At 39.2% G+C, this 27,818-nt stretch overlaps 1 long non-coding RNA gene across 1 annotated transcript; it reads right to left on the bottom strand.

Moving 5' to 3' along the window:
• Positions 1-240: 240 nt before the first annotated feature.
• LOC130544802 (uncharacterized) lies at positions 241-27,818 on the bottom strand. The gene is made up of 3 exons (XR_008961410.1): positions 26,674-27,818; positions 24,265-24,361; positions 241-345 (listed from the first exon to the last, which is right to left on the bottom strand). It is a non-coding gene; the product is annotated as an uncharacterized LOC130544802 (long non-coding RNA).

The raw sequence follows: 27,818 nt of genomic DNA, 5'->3' as shown, positions 1-27,818 counted from the left end.
TTGTTTTCTGGGTTAATTAAGAGTCCCTAATCTTCATTACACATTTTCGCACTAAGTTGTGGGGTTTGATTAGTTGGTTCCAGAAAGCGGCATCAGGTAGCAGGAGAAGCTGGAGCAACCAGCCCAAGGAAGCCAGCCAAAGAATGGCAGGATGCGGAGGCAGCCTGAGGCGAAGCGACAGCGTCCCTGACCAAACAATGACAGCGGCTCCATTCTGTTACAGTTCATTCATTCAGCTAATACTTACTGAGCAGCCCAGTGCCTGGCACTATTCTTGATGCTGGGGATACATCTGTGGACACAGTGTCATAATTCTGCCTGATTGTATCTTTTTCAGATGCAGCCCTGCAAATTAAAAAGAATACAGTTAAAATTTCTACCTCCTAGTACAAATCCGATCCAGAGTTCTTACCTGGCTGCATTTGACCACAAGTTTCCTGGGAAAGAGGCTTTCCCATGAAATTTGCAGTGTTCCCAGCTTCTGATCTTTTAGGGGAAACGAGCTCTATTTCTGCAGTAGTTTGTCTCCTTTGGAGTGTTCCCCCACCCCACCACCTCTTGGAGAAAAAACTAAATTCCATGAAAAGCCAAGCTACTCTGCAGTAGAAATCAGTCCCTAATGATATTACACTTGCACAAATTGAAATGGGGTTAAAAGCTCAGATTGTGGATTTTTAGATTTCTTGCTAAGCTGGAAGCTTTTATGGGCTCACTTTAAATTGAGAGGCAGAGTTTAGACCCTTTTGTTACTTAAGAGACTGAGCAAATTAGCAAGTCCGAGGCAAATCTTTTTTGATTACTGAACTATTACAAATGCCTCCTGGCCAAAGAATAACCTCACTCCAAAGCGAAATGTTCAGTGGGACCTTTTGCTTAAATTCATAAACTCTGTTAAAGCAAATCTCTCACATTTCCATTAAGTCGGTAAATTACTTCTAGGGGAAGAGGATAAAATGCCAGCAATAAAATGGCTGGACTATATTAATGATGGGAGGTGGGGCTGCAAAGGTGGGAGAATTGATGCTACATTTACGGTGCAGAGAATTTCAGGCTTTTTCACGTGTTGGGCTAAATGTAAATGATGTCACCTTCTCCTCCCCTAGTGAGAGGCAAAGTTATCAGGCCGCGGAGGCTTTCCTGCATGCGTTGTGTGGCTGACATTAAAATGACTACAAGGTGATTTCTTTCCATATCTATTCCCTTGGAAATTTTTTCAAGACTTTATTGTAGATGGGAAAAATGCATAATGCTACAGGAAACAAAGCCCTAGACACATTCTTGCTACTGGATTATTGCCATTCTATCTCTATGCTGATTGAAATCCAAGACTTGGTATCAAAGCCTTAATGAGATGCTGGCAAATATCTTTCTGCCCCACTGGAAATGTAATCTTTCTATTGAACATTTTGTCCCAGTGAATTTCATCTGCAATAGCATTTTGCATTTGAATCAGAGAGGTCAGTGCTTGATAGCAGACCATGTGGTGCTGGCTCTGTTCACTTTGGGATGAAATTGATCCCCGAAGGTGTTGAAAGTACAGCAGCGAGTCATTATATATAATTAGCTCATTGTTTCATTCAGATGATTAAAGTCATAACCGCTGCTCAATTTGTTGTGTTTCTAAAAATCAGATTTTCCTATCAAAATGACTTAGCACTTCCCATGTCCACAATGCTCCCCAAATATGAAGAATTAGTATATTGTCTCTTACTGCATCTTCTATACTCGAATTACATTTACTTAAGGAAACTCACGTATGTCATAACAGTTGTCCCTAAAAGGATCATATTTTTCCACATTTTTCTCAGTTTTATTTGAATGGAGTAGTCCATGCTGTGAACTTAGGCTAAAATTTAAAGTTAAAATACTGTTTATTGTCTAACCATTAGTGTCTCCTGAGCCTTTGAACTGAGTTAATCACCAAGCAAAGTGCTAAATTGTATTCTTATTTGCTAAGGTTGAAATAGCAGAAAAGGGAGCATCTAGCTAGTGGTCTTCTATACAGAAGCAATAACAAAACACACTTGCAAGTATTTGGCTTGGTAGTTAATTTATTCCAAATCTGTAAGCAATAAAGCATATTTCTAGAATAAACGTTATGTATGTATGTGTATATATGCACATGTATATTGCATACATTATATATGTATATGTATACATATTTTTAAAGTAAATGTTTGCCACCAAAATATAAAAACTGTTGCTTTTCATGCTGTGCTAATATCAAAAGATTGAGCATTTAACTGCTATGTGGGCATGGCTTTTACAAGTAAATTTGCAAATCAAAAAGGCCTAGCATATTCTATTTTAAATTCAGTTAATTTAAATAGTGACAGCTTACTGTTCTATGCAATATGATCAATTTAATCAAAAAAATGAATAGAATTACTAGAGAGATTTGCCTATATTAACAGACCAAAAGATTGGGCTACAAACCCAGTTACTGGGATTTTGATAATAGAAGAAATTCAAGAAAATGATCTATTAGTAAATAAAAGAATTTTAACTTTGAGTACAAATAAAACCTATTACAATTGGTTATGAATCTGTTAAATATGGAGAAAGAAAGTGAAAATTTTGGTATGATGATTTAATAGGCCAACGGAATTTTTTCTAAGTAGAAAATATAATTCATAAAAATATCTAAATATGTCTGCTGAATTGTGCAATCTATGTTAAAAAACTTATCATTGTACAAACACTTTGAACCAGCAATTGTACTTTTCAAAAACTATACTAAGGAAATTAGGAATTTAATAAGGAGGTATAAAGGAAGTTAGTTACAATTATCATAGTGCTATTAATTATAACAACAAAAACACTGGAAAAGCCTAACGATCTCACACTAATGGTTTAGTTATGCATGTTATAATATAAAACATATAGAACCTATATATTGGAATACTATGTAGCTATTAAAATTGCACTGTAGAAATAAAATTGCAGGAATGTATTTATTGATAGGGAAATATATTTGTAATGTTACACTACATTAAAAAATGCAGTTTATACTAGCGTATATACGTACGGTCCCACATGCATGAATACATGTATGGATGTGTATGTGTGTGTTCTCAGCAAAAGTAGCCACCAAGATAAAGTGTGATTTCGAAGTGGTGGGGTATATGTGCTTTTAATTTTCATTTTGTTTCTTTTTTTTAGATTTGCACATTTAGAAAATTACTACAATAGGAATGAACTGTTCCACAGTGCAGAAGTGTTGTATATTATTCTAGCTACAATTAAATCTGGCTTTGTCATTATTCTCTTAAAAAGGAGGGAATCCAATCTCAGTAATTCTGACCCCCTCCCTTTTCTTGAGATTATAAAAGAACCCCCAGGACATTGGAGAAGGGTCTCTGCTGTTGAGTTCATTGTGGTTCTCCTCACAAACATAATATATTCCTTTTTTAAAAAGTAAATTACCTTGTTAAGCCTTTTATTTTCAAAAATGTGCTTGATGCCTTTATTTTGAAGATACTGACATTTAAACTTCATTTAAAATTTATAAGAGCAACAACTATTCTTAACACTTCCAGGCAATAAATGGTACCAATGAAGGTACAATCCTTGTCCCCAAGAAACATAATTTAATTAGCTATTTTATACTGCTTCTTGGAGAAAGGTGAAAAGCAGGTCTATAGACAAGAGAGATTTGTTCAGGGTAGTCTGCTACATTTCTCCCTCAGCTCCCACCAATTCCCATATCCACCGTCCCCAACCCTTGCTACTAATGCAATGCTGTGTGTTCTGATAAGTCAGTTGGACCATATAACATTAGATTGAAATCCTTCTCCAGCTGAATGGACACGACTTAACGCTATGAGATCACTGGACAGACTGGAGTTGGCCTAGTGACTGACCATGTACAGCCCCTTGAAAACAAATGAAACAATACTGTGTTGTCTCTTGGTGGCTGGCTCCAAAGGATTTGTTTCTGTGAGGCCTGAAGGAGGAAGGAACCTTTATGCCAAAGGTCCCTAACACTGACAGCACCCACCAGACTCAAAAGAGCTTATCTGCAGAGACAAGCAGACTGAAGACCAAAAGAGCTGACACAGTAAAGACCATCCTGGTAACTGTTTGTGGGGCACTCGACAGTGACATTTGAGTCCTATCCTTGTCACACTACTGTGTCCTTTCAGTAAGAACACAACTTAATTGGATATAGGTTGCTTAATTCATGGTTTTGGTTTTAGGTATTTAGTTGAGATTAACAAATGAGGCCCCTCATAATGACAGTCCAGCATGTAATGGATTGCTTTACAAGTAAGAAGTGGTCAATTGTCTTCCACCTTCACTAAGGGCAGGTTGAGAGCCTGAATTACAGCCTGAGAAAGTTCAATTGCCGTTTCAGAGAGCCAGTCACTTAGGTATTGATTACCTGTGTTTCTCCTCAGTGTTAAAATCTACTCTTTATTAAGCACTTACAAGGCATTAGCTTCTGTGCTAAACAGTTCACATGCTTTGTTTTTCCACTAAATTTGTACGACTCCATCCCCCAAAATACAGGTTGAAAGAATTGATGGTTAAAGATTTTAATTCATTTTCATGTTTACATAGAACAAGTTAAATGATAGATCCAGGTTTGGCTGATGTCAGAACTTCAACCTTAACTGCTGCTTTTAAACCATTTAGGATGCTTTTGGCTGTAAGAAACAGAAAAACCAACTCAAGTTGCCCTAAATAATAACCAAAAAATGCCATAACCAGAGGTCAGAAGGAACGTAACTCCCCTCGACTCTGCCCACCCCCACCTCCTTATATCTTGGCTTCATTCTTAGGCTGATCCCCAGATGGCCCATCAGCCCAGGCATCATATCTAGACACAACGACATCCAGAGAACGACATCCACTCTTTTAAGAATAAGAATGAGGAGACCTTTCCTGGAAAGCTCCTCCTTCCCTGGAAGAATTTCTCTCATGCCTATTTTACCAAAAATAGGTCACATACAGAGTCTTAAACCACTTCCCAAGAAGAAGAATAGGATGCTATGATTGGCTTAGATTCATCATCCGGGGTGAAACAGATTCTGATGACTTGGGAACTTGGACCACTCTACTGCAACTGTTATTAATTAATTGGAATGCTCACAGCCAAATTTTAGGCCTACCACTAGCAAGTCATGAACTTTGAATATTAGCATTACCCCAAGCTCTATCTTATTTTCTACTTCAGTTTTCTCACCTTCTTAGTTTTTTTTAATATATTGAAATATGTGTTTTATTGTAAATGACACAAATCATTTTTAGAATGAGGTAGAATAAAACCAATAATGATTAGCTATTTAAACATTTAAATTTAAGGGGCGCCTGGGTGGCGCAGTTGTTAAGTGTCTGCCTTCGGCTCAGGGCGTGATCCCAGAGTTCTGGGATTGAGCCCTACATCAGGCTCTTCCACTGGGAACCTGCTTCTTCCTCTTCCACTCCCCCTGCTTGTGTTCCCTCTCTCACTGGCTGCCTCTCTCTCTGTCAAATAAATAAATAAAATCTTTAAAAAAATTTAAATTTAAAAACAGTGCTATTTATTTCTAACCTGTTTCATTATCTGTATTTTTGATGGAACAGGGTTAGTACAGATTATATGTGTACATATGACATTTCTGGGCTATTCTGCAAGGCTGGGTTATGTTTTTAGGAGGAATTCCCTGATAGTGATCATTGCCAAGCCTCTGATCTGAGTGAGAAGGGAGGTTATTGGATTTTCTCTAGTAGTATCTGCGTATACATAAGATTAAAATTCTACCCATTTGATTGAAATAGTTTTGCTGGATGAAGAGGGCTCAATCAGTCAATTATTTATTCAAAACCCACCTCTTATTGTTCTAGACACTGAGCAGGGTGGGAAAGTATGAGGTTCAGATTCTATCCAAAAGAACTTTACAAACTGGATGGGGAGACAACGATCCCTACATAAAACAATCAAAGTCACATATACTACATGATTCAGGCAACTGTGTCATGAGCCCTCACTTTTCCCATTGGCAGTGAAAGGGGGTTGGGCAGCATATAATTTTTTGGTTCTGATAGTGCCCTAACATTCTGCAATCCTGTGATGCTTCTAACACTGTGAATCTGTCATTATTTCCTCTTTCCATGTCTCTATACTGAGATTCAAAAAGGTTAAGAGATAGACCTAAAACAGCATGGAAAGTTTAGAATCAACACAGACTCTGCTAAATCAGGACACTCAATTGATGGATTTTTTTTGGGTGCTTTTGTTAGGGGAAAACTGGAAATCACAGCAAAAGAAGCTTATGTCAGGTTGGAATTTATTCAAAACAGAAGAGACCTTCCAGGTCAAGTTGTGAGGTCTTCTCCTAAGCCCTTAGTATCTGCAACTAACAAATGAGGCCCCAGGATGGTCAGCTTTAGGCACCGAGAGATCCTGATATAACAAAGAAAGATTCAAATACGTTCACTGTAACATACTTATGAAAGAAAGCACCAGTCACGCAGTAGGTGATCAATAAGTATTTGTTGATGTGATTAAATAAATTGAGGTAGTGAATCAATAAATGAGTGGATAAATGAATGAATGCTTTTCATCAAAGTGTTTCAGGCTGGGCTCCCTGTTAAGCGGACTCAGGAGAAAGAGAGAAGTAGGAGGGGGAAGGGGATGTGGGAAGAGGAGGTGGAAGAGGTGGAAGAGGAGGAGAAGGTGGAAGAGAAGGAGGAGGATCAGGCAGAGAAGTTGAGCTCTGGTGCAGTCTGAAATGAAGACCTCACCTCACCAGAGTGGGGCTCTAGAACTGGAGTGTTTTTACAGTGCTGTTCCAAGTTGGGCCAAGGAGGCCTGTCCTCTACATCCCCTCTGATCACTTTGATCCATTTTATATCCACTTTCCTATGGGCTGTCCCTAGAAGGAAGCCTTAGACAAAGCAGTCCCCCAAAGAGGCAATCCCCAAAGAAGGCTGACAGGAGAGACTGCCTTCTGGTAGCCCCACCAGTAGTTGGAGAAATAAGCCTGCAGCAGATTGAATAGTGATCACCAGAAAGATATGTCCACATCCTAACTCCCAGAACCTGTGAATGTGACCTCATTTGAAAAAAGAGCCTTTGGAGATGTAATTAAGTTGAAGACCTCAAGATGAGATCATCCTGGACTACCCAAATGGGCCCCTAAATCCATGACAAATGTCTTTATAAGAGACAGAAGAGAAGACACAGAAACACAGGAAAGAAGGCCAGGTGAAGACAGAGGCAGAGACTGGAGTTCTGCAACCAAAAGCCAAGGGACACCTGGAGCCACAAGACGTTAGAAGAAATAAGAATTTTATCCTTGAGTCTTCGGAAGGAGTGAGGTTCTGCCTCACTTGGATTTCAGACTTCTGGTCCCCAGAACTGGGAGAAAATAAGTTTCTGTTGTTTTAAGCTACCCAGTCTATGGCTTTTTCTCCTAGAAAACTAACACTGAAGTCCTTCTCCCTGAATGGGTATGTGGGTAACTCATCACAGTGTCCACCAGCACTAGCATTGAGAAAAATGGGGTTTCTGGTTAAAATCTATGAAAACTCAGAAATCCACTTTGGAGTATTCCAATTCAGTTAAGGATTTTTGGGGAGGGACTGCTCACAAGAAGTGATACAAAATAGACACTGACAATCTTAACAATTGTTATATGTGACCATAGAATTATGTTCACATAGATTCTGAGGTTGGTGTCTGTTCTCAGCATAAAATGACCTAATTAACTGACAGGACCCCTCTAGAGTTCCTAAAGAGGGAGCCTTAATTGGTATTCTTTCAGAGAGACCTACTTTACATTCATTCTTACCTAGAAATGGTATTTTTGCTATAGCATATCTTATTTCCAGAAAGAAATATTTCTTGTTCTAATGTGGTACCTGGGCATTTATAGCCTTTTTAACAAAAAATCCAAATTATACACATTATGTAACTATAATTGCTTGTAAACTGTGTATGTTATAATTTAATTATATTTTGAATAAGAGATTTGCATTTTTGTAAGCATTTGGTATTTAGCCATGAAGTTACTAAAAAAAAAAAAAAAGAAAGAAAGAAAGAAAGAAAAAGAAATCAAATTGACATGGAGGGTTTTAAAATATTTACATTTCAACTAAAATAAAGGAAAAAAGGTCCTAGAGTTTTCTTACAGAGAATTAAAGTAATCATTACCATTCAGAAATAATGATCCATCAAGAAAATTGCATTTGTGCTATCTAAAAGAAGAAGAGAGGATATATGTCTATGAAATATAAAGCATAGAACTAAAGGTTCATAGAAAAACCTGGAAAATCATCATAGCTTATTTGTGAAAAGGCTCTTGCCCTCATGAAATTTTGATGTGTTCTTTACATATCCAAATTGTTTCCCTTCATTGTTGAGTGTCAGAAGGCAGAGAGGTCTAGAATTACTGTGTTATGAATGTGACTGAATTGGTTTCAAAAATATTTCAAAATAAGTAGTTATGAATAGAGGACTGAAATTCTCATTTAACAGTCAGTATTATTTTAAATGACTACAAGATTTTTTTTTTCACATCTAGGCAGTACTAATTGGTCACACTGAACACAAAGAAATGTTATATTTGGAAATGTTAAAAACATCAGTTGAAATATTTTGATACTTGGGCTTCAGTACAATTTCCTTGATGCTTTTAAGTCCAAGAAGCTCTTTAAGGAAAAAAAAGTGAATATAGCAGGAGGGAACAAATAAAGAGAGAGAAGGAAGAGGTGTGGGAAAGGAAGACTGGGGGGGTGGGATGAAAGAAATCAAATTAAAAAGCACAGAAACAAATGGGACAAGCATTCAAAGAAGAGATTTCCAGTCTTAAACAAACTCTTCAAGAGAATGGAAACCCCAAAAACACTGCCTAACTCATTTTGCAAAGCAAGTATTGCCATAATACCAAAGGGCAGACATGGGCACTCTAAGGATAAATGTTTACAGGGGAATTTTTCTCATGAACATGGATGTACAAATTGCAGATAAAATATTGGTAGCCTGAATTCATCAGTGTATAAAAAAGATAATAAACCATGATGAGATTAGGTTTATTTCAGGAAAGCAGAATTAGTTTAACATTAGAAAATCTTTTTATCATTGCCGTATTAACAAAATGAAGGAGAAAGAGCACAAGAATGTTTTGATCAATGTAGAAAAAATATCTGACATACAGCAAGAAGAATTCATGATTTTAAGCAATGCTTAGCAAACCAGGAATGGGAAGGAACTTTCATTCTGATAAAAGGCAGCTACCAATGACATAGAATAAACATTAAATGTGAAATGTTTCCTCTCCTCTCTAAAGTCCCTCTCTTTAAAGTCATGAATAAGACAGGGATGCCCACTGTTATTACTACTTCCAGTTCAATATTGTGTTGGAGGTATAATGGGAGAAGGAAAAGAGAATAAGAAGTAAAATTGCCAATATTTTCAGGGGATATGCTTGTCCACATAGAAAACCTAAAAGAACACACAAATTATTACAAATCCAGACTTCCCCAGTCAACACATGCCTAGAATCCACAAGCAGAAAATGTAATTCTAAAAATATTCATCATCTAAATATTATATTAAAAGTATCTATGAATAGATAGTAAAGGAAGATATTAAATGAAAATATTAAATGAGACAAGTAAAAAGAAGAGAAATATGATAATCATAGGAAGAATCAGTATTATAATGGTATAAATTTTCTCCAAATTGATCTAAAAATCAATGTAATTCCAATTAAAATCCCACTGGAGCTTGTCACTAGAACTTGGCAAGCTGATTCTAAAATCAGGAATGGAACAGCAAAGGTCGAGAAATACCATGACACTCTTGAAGGATAACAAAATGAGGATACCTGCTCTACCCAGATACTAAACCTTAAAATAAAGCTATAGTAATTAAGCCACTATGGTACTGGTGTAGGGGTAAATAAAACGTAGAGTCCAGAAGCTGACCCACACATATGTGGAAACTTGTTCTAGCACAGAACTGGTATTACAGACCACCCAAAAAAGGAGAGTTAGTCAATTAGTGGGACTGGAGAATTGGATGCCCATATGGAAAAAAAAAAAAAAAAGAAATTGGACTCCATACCCTCCACCATACCCCAAATTTCAATTTCAGTTTGCATTGAAGATTCAAATGCGAAAAGTAAAATTTTTAAAATTTTAGAAAAAATTATGGAAGAACTATTTTATGACCTCAATTTTTTAAGCAAGATACACAAAGTTCTAACAGAGGAAGTTTGATGAATTTTATTACATTAAAATTAAGAACTCTTAATTATCAAAAGGCCACCCTTAAGAAAATAAGCCAATAGGCACATGAAAAGATGCTCAGTATCACTAATCATCAGGGAAATGCAAATCAAAATCACAATGAGATATCACCTTATACCTGTCAGAATGGCTAAAATAAATAACACAAGAAATAACAAATGTTGGTGAGGATGTAGAAAAAGGGGAACCCTCTTACACTGTTGGTGGGAATGTAATTTGGTGCAGCCACTATGGAAAACAGTATGGAGGTTCCTCAAAAAATTAAAAATAGAGCTACCACATGATCTGGCAATTCCTCCAGTGAGTATTTATCTGAAGAAAAGGGAAACACTAATTCCAAAAGATACAGGCATCCCTATTTTCGTTGCAACATTATTTACAACAGCTAAGATATGGAAACAACCCAAGTGTCCATGGATGGATGAGTGGATAAATAAGATAGATAGATAGATAGATAGATCTATTGATCGATTGATCGATTGATCGATTGATAGAAGATAGATAGATAGAGCACAGAACTGGTATTACAGACCACTCAAAAAAGGAGAATTAGTCAATTAATGGTACTGGAGATTTGGATGCCCATATGGAAAAAAAAATTACATATTTGTCAGACAAAGACAAATACATATATACATATATATACATACATATATGTGTGTGTGTGTCAGACAAAGACAAATACTGCATGATTTCATTTATACATGAAATTTAAAAAACAAAACAAAACTCAGACTCATAGATACAGAGAACAGACTGGTGGTTGCCAGAGGGAAGGGGGGGTTGTGGGGGGTGAAAAGGATTAATAAGTACAAATTTCCAGTTATAAAATAACCAAGCACTGGGTGTTATATGCAACTGATAAATTATTGAACACTACATCTGAAATTAAGTATGTACTATGTTGGCTAATTGAATTTAAATTAAAAAAAAAAAAAAAACAAGGCCCCAGTAACTTGCAAAAAAAATAACTAAGTTGTGGGTATTTAATGTACAGAATGGGGAATACAGTCAATAATGTATTAATTTACAGATTGTAACTATACTCATTGTGGTGACCACTTTTCAATGTATACAAATGTCAAATCACTATATTGTACACCTGAAACTAATATGACATTGAATGTCAAGCATACCTCAATAAAAAAAATGAAAAGACAAGCCATAATCTGGAAGAAGATATTTGTAACACACATAATGAACAAATTATTGGCATCCAGAACATATAAAAATGTTAAGAATTCAATATAAAAAGATAAGAATAATCTAATAGAAAAATGAGCAGAAAGCATGAACAGGCATTTCACAGACAGGAAATATGAATACCCAATAAATGTATGAAAAACATGCTTAACCTTATCAGTAATCAGGGAAACACAAATTAAGATCATAAGAAGATATCAGTTTTCATCCACCATATTGGCAAACATTTAAAAGTTGGAAAATATCAAATGCTGGTAAGGATATTATGCAACAAGAACTCTCATATACTATTGGTAGGACTATAAATTGATATAGCTATTTTGGAAAACAGTTTGCCATTATCCGATAAAGATGGGCATACTCTCTGATTCCATTCCCTGTAGGTATACCCAACAGAAATATATTCATATGTTCATCAAAAACATTGATATTCATATTATCTAAGAATTGGAAACAACTCAAGTGTCCTTCAACAAAAAGATGGATACAAAATGGTAGTATGTTCAACAATGTAAGTGAACAATGACTGCTCAGATCAAGAGCCGAGTCTTACAAACATGATATTGAGAGGAAGTTGAGAGGAAGAGCAAGTTACAGAAATAAAAAGTACATTATATGAAGCCCAAAACAAGCACAACTAAACCACGTATCTTTCAGCACTGCAACTCTATGTGGTGAAGCAATAAAGTTAAAACAAGAGAATCATAAGCACAATTTCAGGATAATGATTATCTTTGAGTGGAGGGTAGGACTAGGGAGAGGCAAATAATGGGCAAATGTGGGTACATGGGAGTTTTTATTTTTTTTAGATAAGATATACATATATTTTTAGTTTATGAAACATTTCAAAGACAGGAAGCCAATACCATCTCAACTAGACTCCTAGAACTAAAATAAGTCTGATTTTACAAATGTGTCACATGAGGCCCTTACTTGTGCTTATCAGATTAATCTGTTTGTGATCTGCTGATTTTAATAACCTGAGGAAAAAGGAACCAAAAACTGCAAGAAAGAGGAAGTTAGAATGTAGAATGATGGGAAGAAAGAGGAGAGGAAAGAAGAAATTTCCAGGTAGGACAAGTTTAGAAATATGTTTTGGTGTTTTAAAAATCCGGTCACCACCTCTTTAACTAATCTGCTAAAAAAGAACGTACCTAGAGATAGCACCAAACCACATTCTGTAATTCAGAGAGTAAACACCTGCCTGGTGTCTTGTCTCCGGAAATCTCCAGAGACAAAACACTGACTACCTGGGAGAGCCCATAGTATTCTTCCATTGGCACATTCTGTTTTTATTGAGACAATATTTTTTAGAGCAGTTGTAGATTTATCTATTTACCTACTGAAAAATGTCTTGGTTGCTTCTGACTTTTGGCTCTTATGAATAAAGCTGCTATAAACGTCCACATGTAGGTTTCTGTGTGGTTCTAAGTTTTCAACTTCTTTGGGTAAATGCCAAGGAGCTCACTTGCTGGATCATAGAGTAAGAGTGTGTTTTGTTTTGTAAGAAACCACCAAACTGTCTTTCACGGTGTCTGTACCATTTTGCATTCTCAGCAGCAGTGAAGGAGAGTTCTTGTTGCTTCACATGCTTGTCAGCATTTGGTGTTGTCAGTTTTCCAGGTTTTGGCCACTCTAAAAGGGGTATAGTGGTGTCTCATTGTTGTTTCAATTTGCATTTCCCTGATGACATATGATGTGGAGCATCTTTTCATGTGCTTATTTATCATCCATACCTCTTTTTTGGTGAAAGCTCTATTAGGGTCTTTGACCCACTTTTTAATCAGACTGTTTTCTTGTTGAGTTTTAAGAGTTATTTGTATATTTTGGATAACAGTCCTTGTCAGATGTGGCTTTTGTAAATATTTGTGGTTTTCTCATTTTCTTGACACTGTCTTTCAAATAGCAGAAATTTTTTATTTGAATGAGGTCTAGTTTATCAATTATTTGTTTCTTTCATGAATTGTGCCTTTGGTGTTGTATCTAAAAAGTCATTGCCAAGCTTTTGAATTGGTGAGCACATGGAGATCCTGGGAGGTGGTGCAACTGGACAGGGCAGGGAAGCTTCTCCCCACTTTCCGCACGGCTTACCCTATGCATCTCTTCCATCTGGCCATTCCTGAGTTATATCCTTTCATGATAAACCAGTAATCTAGAGGTCCCAGGGAATGGTGGGAAGATATGGGCTCTGAGACCAGTTTTAGGCTTTGATCCTGTTTCTATCTCTTCACAGCCCTGAGGCCTTGGGCAGTTCACTAACTCTAAGTCTCACTTTTCCATATTGTAGGATTCTAGGATAATCTGTCTGGCATATAGAAATAATCAGTAAATGATAGACACTCTAAACTGGCTAACCCAACCTCAAAAAAAAAAAAAAAGAAGTTATTGCCATACCCAAGGTTATCTAGGTATTCGCCTATGTTATCTTCTAGCAGTTTCATAGTTTTGCATTTTACATTTAAGTCTCTGATTGATTTTGAGTTAATTTTTGTGAAGGGTATGAGGTCTGTGTCCAGATTTCTTTTTGCATGTGGATGTCCACTTGTCCAAGCACAATTGTTGAAAAGATTATCTTTGCTCCATTGTATTGTCTCTGCTTCTTTGTCAAAGATCAGTTGACTATACTTATGTGGGTCTATTTCTGGGCTCTCTATTCGAATCCATGGATCTATTTGTGTATTCTTTCACCAATACAAACTGTCTTGATTACTGTAGCTTTATAGTAAGTCTAGAAGCTGTGTAGTGTCAGTCCTCCAATTTTGCTCCTCTCCTTCAATATTGTGGTGGTTATTCTGGGCCTTTTGCCTTGCCACATAAACTTTACAATCAATTTGTTGATATCTATAAGATAACTTTCTGGGATTTTTATTGGAATTGCATTAAATCTACAGATCAGGGGGGAGTTAAGATGGCGGAGGAGTAGGGGACCCCTTTTTCAGCCGGTCCCCTGAGTCGAGCTGGATAGGTACCAGACCAGCCTAAATAACCACGGAATCAGCCTGAGACGCAGGATGATGCATCTGGATCTCTACAAATGAACATCTCCAGCGCTGAGTATTGAGGTACCAAGAGGGGAGCTGTAAACCGTGCAAGGATATCGGAAGATAAACGGAAGGGGGAGGGAGCCGCCGTGTTTGGGCGCCGGGAAGCGGCAGCCACCTGCACGGGGGAGCGGGAAGACACACAGAGGGTACCCGCGAGAGAGCGGACTGAGACCGGTGAGCCGTGAACGCGCGCGCCACCAGGCATCTCCCGGAACACCGGAATCCCGGTGTGCTCACGGGATCCAGACTGAGACCGGGAACTCCCGGAGCGCGCGCGGGGCGGCTGGCGGCTGGCGGGCCACCTGCACGGGGGAGCGGGCGGACTCGCGGTCGGCACCCGCGAAACAGCAGACTGAGACCCTGAACCGGGTGCGCGCGCCACCAGGCTTCTCACGAAACTCCGGAATCGAGGTGTGCTCACCGGGCATAGACTGAGACCGGGAGACCCGGGAGCGAGCGGGGCGGCCGGTGGCTGGCGGCATTAGAAACACAAAGGACAGAGACGGGGCGGCCGGTGGCTGGCGGCATTAGAAACACAAAGGACAGAGACGCGCCGGCCCTGGAAGTGAGGGCAGGGTCGCCGAGTTGGTGCGCACATCCCGGGACGCCGCAGGGTTGAGCAGCACCAACAGTAACAGTTAAAGTGGCCAGAACATCAGTGGAGAACGGGCCGCAATCCCTCTGTTCTGCGACAATGCAGCCTCTGCTGCTCTGACCCTCAGAAGAGGCATAGCCGGCCGCCAGGGAAAGCCGCCAGAGAACAAAAGCCTGGAAATACCGGCTCAGAGAGTGCCCATCCCCATCCTCCCTCGCAGGGGCACGGAGACTCTACCCAAACAGGGTTGCCTGAGTATCGGCGCGGCAGGCCCCTCCCCCAGAACACAGAAGGCAGGCTGAAAAATCAAGAAGCCCACAACCCAGGCGCCTGGGTGGCGCAGTCATTGAGCGCCTGCCTTCAGCTTAGGGCGTGATCCCAGCGTTCCGGAAAGGAGTCCCTCATCGGGCTCCTCCGCTGGGAGCCTGCTTCTTCCTCTCTCACTCCCCTGCTTCTGTTTCGTTCTTGCTGTCTGTCTCCCTCTCTCAGATAAGTAAATAAATAAAATCTTTAAAGAAGAAGCCCACATCTCTAAGATCCCTATAAAACAAGGGGCACGGCCTGGGACCCAGTCAATAATTTTGGGCTCTGGAAACCCCGCAACCTCTCTTCATCAGAATGACAAGAAGGAGAAGCCCCCCCCAGCAAAGAAAGGACAGTGAGTCAGGGGCCTCTGCCACAGAAGTAACGGATATGGATGTAACCAAATTATCAGAAATGGAATTCAGAGTAACAATGGTCAAGATAATGAGTAGACTTGAAAAAAGTATTCAGGAAAATATTACTGAGAATATACAATCCCTAAGGGCGGAAATGAGAGCGAATTTGACAGAAATTAAAAATTCTATGAGCCAAATGCAGGCAAAACTAGAGGCTCTGACGGCCAGGGTCACGGAAGCGGAGGAAAGGGTTAGTGAATTGGAGGATGGGTTAATAGAGGAAAAATTAAAAATAGAAGATGGTCTTAAAAAAATCCACGCCCACGAATGTTGGCTACGGGAGATTACTGACTCAACGAAACGATCCAATGTTAGAATCATCGGCATCCCCGAGGGGGTGGAGAAAAACAGAGGTCTAGAAGAGATATTTGAACAAATTGTAGCTGAAAACTTCCCTAATCTAGCAAGGGAAACAAAAATTCGTGTCCAAGAGGCAGAGAGGACCCCTCCCAAGCTCAACCATGACAGACCTACACCACGTCACGTCATAGTGCAACTCGCAAATATGAGATCCAAGGATACAGTATTGAAAGCGGCCAGGGCAAAGAAATTTCTCACGTACCAAGGCAAAGGCATCAGAATTACATCAGACCTGTCTACACAGACCTGGAATGAGAGAAAGGGTTGGGGGAGCATTTTTAAAGCTCTTTCAGAGAAAAACATGCAGCCAAGGATCCTTTATCCAGCAAGGCTGTCATTCAGAATTGATGGAGAAATAAAGACATTTCAGAATCGACAGTCACTAGCCAATTTCGTAACCACGAAACCAGCCCTACAGGAGGTATTACGGGGGGTTCTATAAAAGTAAAAAGGCCCCAAGAGTGATACAAAACAGAAAGTCACAGCCAATACAAACAAAGACTTTACTGACAACATGGCAGAATCAAAAGCATATCTCTCAGTACTCAGCCTGAACATTAATGGTTTAAATTCTGGTTTCAAACGCCACAGGGTTGCAGATTGGATAAAAAGAAATGACCCATCCATTTGCTGTCTACAAGAGACTCATTTCGAACCCAAAGATGCATTCAGACTGAGAGTAAGGGGATGGAGTACCATCTTTCACGCAAATGGACCTCAAAAGAAAGCTGGGGTAGCAATTCTCATATCAGATAAATTGGATTTTAAACTACAGACTATAGTTAGAGATGCAGAAGGGCACTATATTATTCTTAAAGGAAGTATTCAACAAGTGGATATGACAATTATAAATATATATGCCCCCAACAGGGGAGCAGCAAGATACACAAGGCAACTCTTAACCAGAATAAAGAGACATATAGATAAAAATACATTAATAGTAGGGGACCTCAACACTCCACTCTCAGAAATAGACAGAACACCCTGGCAAAAACTAAGCAAAGAATCAAAGGCTTTGAATGCCATACTCGACGAGTTGGACCTCTTAGATATATATAGAACACTACACCCCAGAACCAAAGAATACTCATTCTATTCTAATGCCCATGGAACATTTTCAAGAATAGACCATGTTCTGGGACACAAAACAGGTCTCAGCCGATACCAAAAGATTGAAATTATCCCCTGCATATTCTCAGACCACAACGCTCTGAAATTGGAACTCAACCACAAGGAAAAATTTGGAAGAAACTCAAACACTTGGAGACTAAGAACCATCCTGCTCAGGAATGACTCGATAAACCAGGAAATCAAAAATCAAATTAAACAATTTATGGAGACCAATGAGAATGAAAATACAACAGTCCAAAACCTATGGGATACTGCAAAGGCAGTCCTAAGGGGGAAATACATAGCCATCCAAGCCTCACTCAAAAGAATAGAAAAATCTAAAATGCAGTTTTTATATTCTCACCTCAAGAAGCTGGAACAGCAACAGAGGGACAGGCCTAATCCACGCACAAGGAAGCAGTTGACCAAAATTAAAGCTGAAATCAATCAAGCAGAAACCAGAAGTACAGTAGAGCAGATCAACAGGACTAGAAGCTGGTTCTTGGAGAGAATCAATAAAATTGACAGACCACTGGCAAGACTTATCCAAAAGAAAAGAGAAAGGACCCAGATTATTAAAATTATGAATGAAAAAGGAGAGGTCACGACGAACACCATTGAAATTGGAAGGATTATTAGAAATTTTTATCAACAGCTATATGCCAATAAACTAAGCAATCTGGAAGAGATGGAATCCTTCCTGGAAACCTATAAACTACCAAGATTGAAACCGGAAGAAATTGATTTCTTAAACAGGCCAATTAATTATGAAGAAATTGAGTCAGTGATAAACAACCTTCCAAATAACAAAACTCCAGGCCCGGACGGTTTTCCTGGGGAATTCTACCAAACATTCAAAGAAGAAATAATACCTATTCTCCTAAAGCTTTTTCAAAAAATAGAAACAGAAGGAAAGCTACCAAACTCATTCTATGAGGCCAATATTACATTGATCCCCAAACCAGGCAAAGACCCCCTCAAAAAGGAGAATTACAGACCGATTTCCCTAATGAATATGGACGCCAAAATCCTCAACAAGATACTTGCTAATAGAATCCAACAATTCATTAAAAGGATTATCCACCACGATCAAGTGGGATTCATACCTGGGATGCAAGCGTGGTTCAATATTCGCAAATCAATCAGCGTGATACATCATATCAACAAGAAAAGACTCAAGAACCATATGATCCTCTCAATCGATGCCGAAAAAGCATTTGACAAAATACAGCATCCTTTCCTGATTAAAACCCTTCAGAGTGTAGGAATAGAAGGTACATTTCTCAATCTCATAAAAGCCATCTATGAAAAGCCTACTGCAAATATTATTCTCAATGGGGAAAAGCTGGAAGCCTTTCCCTTAAGATCAGGAACACGACAAGGATGCCCACTCTCGCCACTATTATTCAACATAGTACTAGAAGTCCTTGCAACAGCAATCAGACAACAAAAAGGGATCAAAGGTATTCAAATCGGCAAAGAAGAAGTCAAAATGTCTCTCTTCGCAGACGACATGATACTCTATATGGAAAACCCAAAAGAAGCCACTCCCAAACTATTAGAAGTTATAGAGCAATTCAGTAACGTGGCGGGATACAAAATCAATGCTCAGAAATCAGTTGCATTTCTGTACACGAATAACGAGAACGAAGAAAGAGAAATCAGGGAATCCATCCCATTTACAATAGCACCAAAAACCATACGTTACCTTGGAATTAACTTAACCAGAGACGTAAAGGACCTTTATTCTAGAAACTATAAATCACTCTTAAAAGACATTGAGGAAGACATAAAAAGATGGAAAGATATTCCATGCTCATGGATCGGAAGAATTAACATAGTTAAAATGTCCATGCTACCCAGAGCAATCTACACTTTCAATGCTATCCCGATCAAAATACCGAGAACGTTTTTCAAAGAACTGGAACAAATAGTCCTTAAATTTGTATGGAACCAGAAAAGACCCCGAATCTCCAAGGAACTGTTGAAAAGGAAAAACAAAGCTGGGGGCATCACAATGCCGGATTTCGAGCTGTACTACAAAGCTGTGATCACAAAGACAGCATGGTACTGGCACAAAAACAGACACATAGACCAATGGAACAGAATAGAGAGCCCAGAAATGGACCCTCAGCTCTTTGGGCAACTAATATTTGATAAAGCAGGAAAAAACATCCGGTGGGAAAAAGACAGTCTCTTCAATAAATGGTGCTGGGAAAATTGGACAGCTACGTGCAAAAGAATGAAACTTGACCACTATCTCACACCATACACAAAAATAAACTCCAAATGGATGAAAGACCTCGATGTGAGACAGGAATCCATCAAAATTCTAGAGGAGAACATAGGCAGCAACCTCTACGACATCAGCCTAAGCAACCTTTTTCATGACACATCCCCAAAGGCAAAAGAAACAAAAGATAAAATGAATTTATGGGACTTCATCAAGATTAAAAGTTTCTGCACATCCAAGGAAACAGTCAGAAAAACTAAGAGGCAGCCCACGGAATGGGAGAATATATTTGCAAATGACACTACAGATAAAGGACTGGTATCCAAGATCTACAAAGAACTTCTCAAACTCAATACACGAGAAACAAATAAACAAATCAAAAAATGGGCAGAAGATATGAACAGAAACTTTTCCAATGAAGACATACAAATGGCTAACAGACACATGAAAAAATGTTCAAAATCATTAGCCATCAAGGAAATTCAAATCAAAACCACACTGAGATACCACCTTACGCCAGTTAGAATGGCAAAAATAGACAAGGCAAGAAACAACAATTGTTGGAGAGGATGTGGAGAAAGGGGATCCCTCCTACATTGTTGGTGGGAATGCAAGTTGGTACAGCCACTCTGGAAAACCGTGTGGAGGTCCCTTAAAAAGTTAAAAATTGAGCTACCCTATGATCCAGCCATTGCACTACTGGGTGTTTACCCCAAAGATACAGACGTAGTGAAGAGAAGGGCCATATGCACCCCAATGTTCATAGCAGCAATGTCCACAATAGCTAAATCGTGGAAGGAGCCGAGATGCCCTTCAACAGATGACTGGATTAAGAAGTTGTGGTCCATATATACAATGGAATATTACTCAGCAATCAGAAAGAATGAGTTCTCAACATTTGCTACAACATGGACGGCACTGGAGGAGATAATGCTTAGTGAAATAAGTCAAGCAGAGAAAGACAACTATCATATGATTTCTCTCATCTATGGAACATAAGAACTAGAATGATCAGTAGGGGAAGAAAGGGATAAAGAAAGGGGGGGTAATCAGAAGGGGGAATGAAACATGAGAGACTATGGACTATGAGAAACAAACTGAGGGCTACAGAGGGGAGGGGGGTGGGGGAATGGGATAGACCGGTGATGGGTAGTAAGGAGGGCACATATTGCATGGTGCACTGGGTGTTATACACAACTAATGAATCATCGAGCCTTACATCGAAAACCGGGGATGTACTGTATGGTGACTAACATAATATAATAAAAAATCATTATTAATAAAAAAAAAAAAAAAAAAAAAAAAAAAACAATAAAATTATTACCGCATTTGGTTTAACCTCCAAAAAAAAAAAAAAAAAAAAAAAAAAAAAATCTACAGATCAATTTGGGAAGAATTGGCAGTTTGACAATATTAGGTCTTCTTACCCATGAACATGGAATATCCATGTATTTAGTTCTTTGATTTTACTCATCAGAGTTTTGTAATTTCCCTCATATGGAACTTGTACATATTTTGTTAGATTTATATCTAAATATTTCAATTTTGGGGTGCTAATGCAAGTGGTATTATGTTTTCATTTTCAAATTCTACTTGTTCATTGCTGGTACATAGGAAAATGATTGACTTTTGAATATAATCATGTATCCTTCAACCTTGCTATTAATTGCTTATTATTCCAGGAGTATTTTTGTCAATTCTTTCAGATTTTCTACATAGACAATCATGTCATCTGTGGTGAGAAGGGACATCCTTGACTGATCTTAGTAGGAAAGCTTCAAGTTTCTCACTATTAAGTATGATGTTAGCTATAGGTTTTTGTAGATATTCTTCATTGAGTTGAGGTGTTCCCCTCTATCTGTAGTTTATTGAGACTTTTTACCATGAATGAGTATTGGATTTTATAAAATGTTTTTTCTGTATCTATTGATATGATCATGTGATTTTTCTTTTTCAGTCTGTTGATGTGATAGATTACATTGATTTTTGAATGTTGAACCAACCTTAAATACCTGAGCCACTAGCACATTTTAACACTGATAGATTATATTAGTTAGTTGAGACCTTGGACCTGGAAAGGCTGAACGTTAGGGTCAAGTAAACTAGGGAGGTGGTAAGGCAGGGAAGGAAGAGAGCCCAGGAGATGGGTGTGAAAACCCCAGGCTGGGGAAGGAATAGGTAGAATGAGAGAGCAGAGGTGAAGGTGACTGGAAATCAGATCCTGGGGAAGAAAGGGTTGGTTTTGTCCAAGATAGACCTAAGCCTGAAAAAAAGAAGAAAGGAAAAACAGATCATCACTAGGTCAATACATAAGCCATTAACTCTGTGTGTGCATCCATTATGGATTTTGTTATAAAATGGCAATAGAAAACTATAGAAATCTAACATCTACCCAAGGTGGGACTATAAGATTCCTTTATATGTAGTATGATCTTAGAAGGTTGGAGATGATCTCGAATCTTGGCTAAAACTCCATAATCCCTATACTAAATGTCTGAAATTTGTTACTAGATGTCTTCATGAAGATATGTCTATTTCCCTCTGCAAGGAAAATGGCAGATGTTGCTTTCTGGACGCTCTCTTCCTTTGAAGGTAGAAAGTTTTATGGGCTGAACTGCTGAATAATAGTCTAGAAACTGAGCCCAACATAAAATTTGAAGGACAAGTCACACTGCCATCAAGCTTAGTGAGAGGAAAGCGGTGGCAATTTTTCAATATGCAGACTCTCATCCAAGGAAATAAAAATGTTAAATAGAATTTCAGTGAGACTCTGTTTTGATCAGGTAATTACCAATAAAATATCATATTGTACTACATAACACATACACTCTCATGTACCTCAACAAATAGATGTATTTTGCATTGCACTTTGCTCCATGTTTCAAATAGTTGACCGAGAGTTTTAAATAAAAACTTTTGTCTATTTCAAAACTTATTCCTGGACCAACAATGGCTTGCCGTGTTCCTGGAGTAATATCCAATATCTCTCTACTCACATGCTTGTATATATGGTTTTTCACCCTTTATGCTACAGAGCAAATATTGAATGTCACTTGATTATCAAATTATTATTTAATGAAATAGAAGTTACTTTATATATTCACCCAAAGTGGTATTTTTTAATGTATTGCCACAAAAGTAAACTAACAATGAACTCTAAACATTTCCTGCACATCAAATTAGCTTCTAATTTTTTCAAAAGACACACACATTTCACACACTTTCAAAAGGCATATTATGGCATTTTAAATTCATCTATTTTGCAGTTTAAACTGTTTTAGGTGCATTTTTTCATGTGTCAAAATTATCAACATAATTATCATTTTATTGGCCGAAGAGTATTCCAATACACTGATATCCCATAGATGGTTTTGGAAAGTTCATTGGTTCAGAAATTCTTTTCATCTCATATCAAGTATTATCTGGTGTTCCGTTTTGTCTTCTCTGTTGCTACTCATTCTCTTTCCTCACCTCCTTCAGCCTCAGCCAGAGGCTAACAGCATCCTCACTCTCAGACACACACACAACCAGAACTTGGACAGAACAAAAAGAACACATCAGTCATGTTTAATTTCCCTGAAGGCTGTTTGGTCTTTGGAAAATTCTGTTTTCGTGGATGCAAAGAATCACATGATCTCCTTTAACAGCTGTAATTAACCTGAGAGATTTTTTGCTACCCCAGTGGATATCTCAGCCCCCTCAAGATCCACTAAGGGGAATCATGTAAGATGTCCAAGAAATTGTGAGAGTGACTTTAATTGCTGACACATTATCCAACACTTCTTAGATTTCCACAGTATCACTTAACCATTAGTATCTTTAAAGGGAAACATAACATATATATTTAAAATTGATTCCATAAAATGATGCCAATTAATATTTTTATTATATGCATTAGGGAACATTTTAATTCTTAATTTTCAGATATTTCTGCTTTTCCAAAACTGCCAGGCATTTGCCAGAACTTTACATTTCAGCCTCTTTAGAAAATGTTTCAGAAGCCCTTGATTTTATATTGTATTCTCCTATCTAGGCAGATCATACAGCTGAGCTCAGAATCTTCAGACATCCGTCCTTTCAACCAAATGCATTCATCACTCCTTCCCAGATACTTGGAAAGTACTACCAGAAACCCCCTTGGCAACCCAGCAAAGGTCTGGGCTCCACATAAGCCACCACCTGACCCAGGTGCAGAGCCCTCGCTCTTGATTGCCCCACTTTGGGAGCCACTGCCAGAGTCAGATATATTACAGATCTACTTTATTCACAAACACGAAGAAGCAACTGACGCTGACTGAGCATTTAGAAGACATCATGTTGTCTATGAGTAAGTTCTCATTTCACCTTCTCAACAACACAGGGGGATAGGAATGACCATATCTGTACATCAGGAAATGGAGACTGGATTAGGGAACTTGGCCATGCTAAGAAACTCACGTAGCTGAGATCAGAAGCCAGGTTTGAATCACTTAGTGTTTTCACTGTAACTAGATTATCACTAAATATAGTTTAGATATATTTGTGTGTGTGTGTGTATACACACACACATATATATTAAAACATATATAAAACAAGTGCTCCAGCTTTCAGCAATCCTGAGCTAGCCGCAGGGCATGGGTGGGTGACCAGAGCCATGACCCAGGGTCCTTGTCAGGTGTTTGATGTGCAGAGAGATGCGAGAGAAAGCACAGCGAGCAGAAAAGGCAGGAGAAAAGGTGCTGGAGGAGATGAAGACTGCAGAGCAAAGCTCTCAGCTCGTACCTGATTCTAGGACAAAAATCTCCAGGAGGTCAGTTCCTCTCATTTGCTTTCTGCTGGTCGCTGTGGTCCTCTGAGTCCATTTGCATTCTGGCCACTTCTGGAATTAAAATTTTTAGAGAATAAAATAGAAATGTGGATGGTGTATATACTTTTAAGTGATAATCTGTCTTTTTAAAAATAAAATGTTGTTTGCGCAATGGCAGTGTTTGAAGCTTCTTGGTGCAAGATTTAGAGCTGGCACACAGGTGTGCTGAGGAAGGCTCCAGCCACCATGCCCAGAGACCAAGAGCTGACAGGCCCTGCTGGGAGGCTTTTGGAGGTCTGATGCCCAGGTCCGGAGTTTGGAGTTTGGAGCGGGGCTGCTCTCCCACCTCTGCCCAGAAGCAGCCCCCTGAGCCCCTGAGTATCTCAGCCTTGGTGAGGACACTGCTCCCCCAAGCATCCATGGGATGGCACAAACTAGAGAGTAGGGGCTGGAAATGGAGGGGACACTAGGAGTGATTAGAGCTTGCAGAATGGTTTAGAAGCAACTGGAAAATGTCTGTCTGGAAACTCTCAGAAACAGCTGAGGCAGAAGATCATTGCCCAGGGGTCAGGAGTCTCATGGGACTCTAGGCCATTGCTTCATAATGTTCTGCCTCTAGTTTTCTTCCACAACCTCTTCTCTCCCTGGAAGGAAGATGAAACCCAGTCCTTCTCTTACCATGTGGCTTTCTTAACATCTCTGAACTTGCACCTTCGGGTGCGCAAAGACAGGCTGCAGTGTTCCCTTCACTCTGGGAGGGGCGGTACGGACCGCTGGCTGATCCAGGTGGTACTATACACTCTCCATTCTCGGCCCATTCTCCCCTGGCACGGGGAGTGCCATATGAATTCTAGTCCAATCTCTAGAGATTCTAATTCAATGGATAAAAGGAAGGCCTAGGAATGCAGGGATTTTAAATCAGTACTGACTTGAAATATCTGCACAATGGAGTCTGCTTTACTGTTATGTAGGTCACACAGAAGGGTACAGACAAATGTGTATGTGACTGGCTTGCAACTAAAATCCAAATGTTCTGCAAACCAACTCCTTTTGAGCACCTTTAAACACCATACAATATGGGCCAATCTCAATTTTCTTTTTTTAAAACTATAATTCCATTGTAATTAATATGCACTGTTACATTAGTTTCAGGAGTACAATATAGTGATTCAATATTTCCATATACTACTCAGTGCTCATCATGATAAGTATACTTTTTTTTTTAAGATTTATTTGAGAGAGAGAGAGCAAGCAGGGGGAGGGGCCGAGAGAGAGGGAGAGAGACTCTCCAGCAGACTCCCCACTGAGTGCAGAGCCCAACATTGGGCTCATCCCAAGATCACCACCAGAGCCAAAATCAAGAGTCAGCTGCTCAACCGACTGAGCCACTCAGGTGCCCCAAGATAAGTGTACTCTTAATCCCCTTCACCTATTTCACTCATCCCCCTACCCACCTCCCCTCTGATAACCACCAGTTTGTTCTCTATATCAAGAGTCTGTTTTAGGTTTGTCTCTCTCTCTTGTTTTCCCCTTTGTTCATTTGTTTTGTTTCTTAAATTCCATACATGAGTGAAATCATATGGTATTTGTCTTTCTCTGACTGACTTATTATACTGTCTAGATCCATTCTTGTTGTTGCAAATGGTAAGATTTCATTCTTTCTATGGAATAATAGAATAATATCTCATTGTGTGTGTATAAATATATACCCCCATATCCTTTATCTATTCATCTTATTGGACACTTGGACTGCTACAGGCCAATCTTAAAATGGTCTGGAATATTTTCCCTTTGAACCATTTCATTAAATTACCAGCAACTGACCCATTAACAAACTAATGACAGAGAAAATACTCTTATGTTGTGTAGGCAAAGCATATAAATCTACTTGGGTATGAAGGGAAAATTGGCATCTGGTTTTGCACTTGGCTGCCCTCAAAGTTAATTCACTCATATACATAATTTTAAAGACTGCAAGAAAAAATTTTTTCAATGAGTTCCTTTAGAATAAATTTTGCAAAACCACTTTTGGGTGCTTTTCCAATTTTTCCAGAAACTCTAGTCCTCAGACTGGGTAAAAATAATATCTGGAAATGTAGATGAATGAATAGTGAAAAAATGTGCCCAACTCTAATTGTAAAAAGAGAACTGGAGCCTAAAACAAGCCTCATTTAAAAAAAAAATTAGGTCCAATAAAACCGTATAAAGCTTAAACGCATTTGGCAAGAAGAAACATCTGCCTAAAACCTAGTAGAAGTCTGTGAGGTACTGTTGTTTTGGTAACGTCCCACCTCACCAGCTCGCCCTGAAGGCAGAAAATGTCTGTTCTGTTAGCAAAAGCCTGGGCTACTTTTGAACAGTTAGCAAATTATTGCCGTAGTTACCATAACGTCGGGGCCGTGGCCCTCAGTCGTGGTCGCCAACATCCATTTCCTGTGGTTCTCAGCACACTGTGCGGACTCATCTCCCTGTGCAGCAGCAGGACTGAACAGAAGGGATCCATGCGCGGACCCTGGAAGAGGGCACCGTCCAAATTCAGCAGCAGGGCCGCTTGGAGGCTCTCACGCACTACAGTCTACAACCCAGGTGAGCGTATCTCTGATCCGTAGTCCAGACGCTCCAGCACTACAATCCAGGTGAGTCTGAACATGAAGACCCTGCGAATCCTGGGGCAGAAGACCACCGCAGGGAAACATCGCCCAACAAATGCACAAACGGAACCACCAAGAGCCAGAGACCACCTGGGCCCGCGCACTCTTTTCTGTGTCCGCCCCCCGCAGTTTTTCCAGCACCAATGCAGACACCTCACAGAACTGCAATTTTGGATGAGAGGAGAGGCTTCTTAGTGGGTTCTTGTGTTCCTTCCTGGTAAGTCAAATAGTGCCCACATTTGACTACAGGTCTTTTTTGTCTAAGTTGACCCAGACATCCTATCTGCGATTTATACTGAGTTGCTGACCATTCACATTCACTGCTGTTACCTGTTTTGTATTATAAATAATCACCATTTCTTCTTTTTCTTTTCCAAAGAATTACACTTAAGAGCGCAAGTATCATCAAAGCAATATTTTTAAAATAACATTAGGTTGGTATAAAAAAAGAACCTGATGCTAAGGGAAATAAGTCAGCCGGAGAAAAACAAATGCCAAATACTTTCACTTATATGCAGAATCTCAAAAACGAATGAACAAACAAACAACACCAAAAAGAGAAACACTCATAAATACAGGGAACAAACTCGTGGTTGCCTGAGAGGAGGTGATGGACGGGTGGGTGAAATATGTGAAAGAGATTAAAAAGTACAAACTTTCAGTTATAAAATAAATAAGCCATGGGGATGAAAAGTATATCATAGGGAATATAGTCAATAATATTTAATGGGACGCCTGGGTAGCTCTGTCGGTAAGGCGTCTGCCCTTGGCTCGGGTCATGATTCCAAGGTCCTGGGATCAAGTCCTACATCAGGCTCTTGCTCAGCGGGGAGCCTGCTTCTCCCTCTGCCTGCTGCTCCCCCTGCTTGTGCTTTCTC

The sequence above is a fragment of the Ursus arctos genome, unplaced genomic scaffold, assembly GCF_023065955.2.
Source record: "Ursus arctos isolate Adak ecotype North America unplaced genomic scaffold, UrsArc2.0 scaffold_1, whole genome shotgun sequence".
In the NCBI taxonomy this organism is placed as follows: domain Eukaryota; kingdom Metazoa; phylum Chordata; class Mammalia; order Carnivora; family Ursidae; genus Ursus; species Ursus arctos.
Note: the sequence above shows the minus strand (reverse complement) of the source record. Positions and strands in the feature narration are given on the sequence as shown.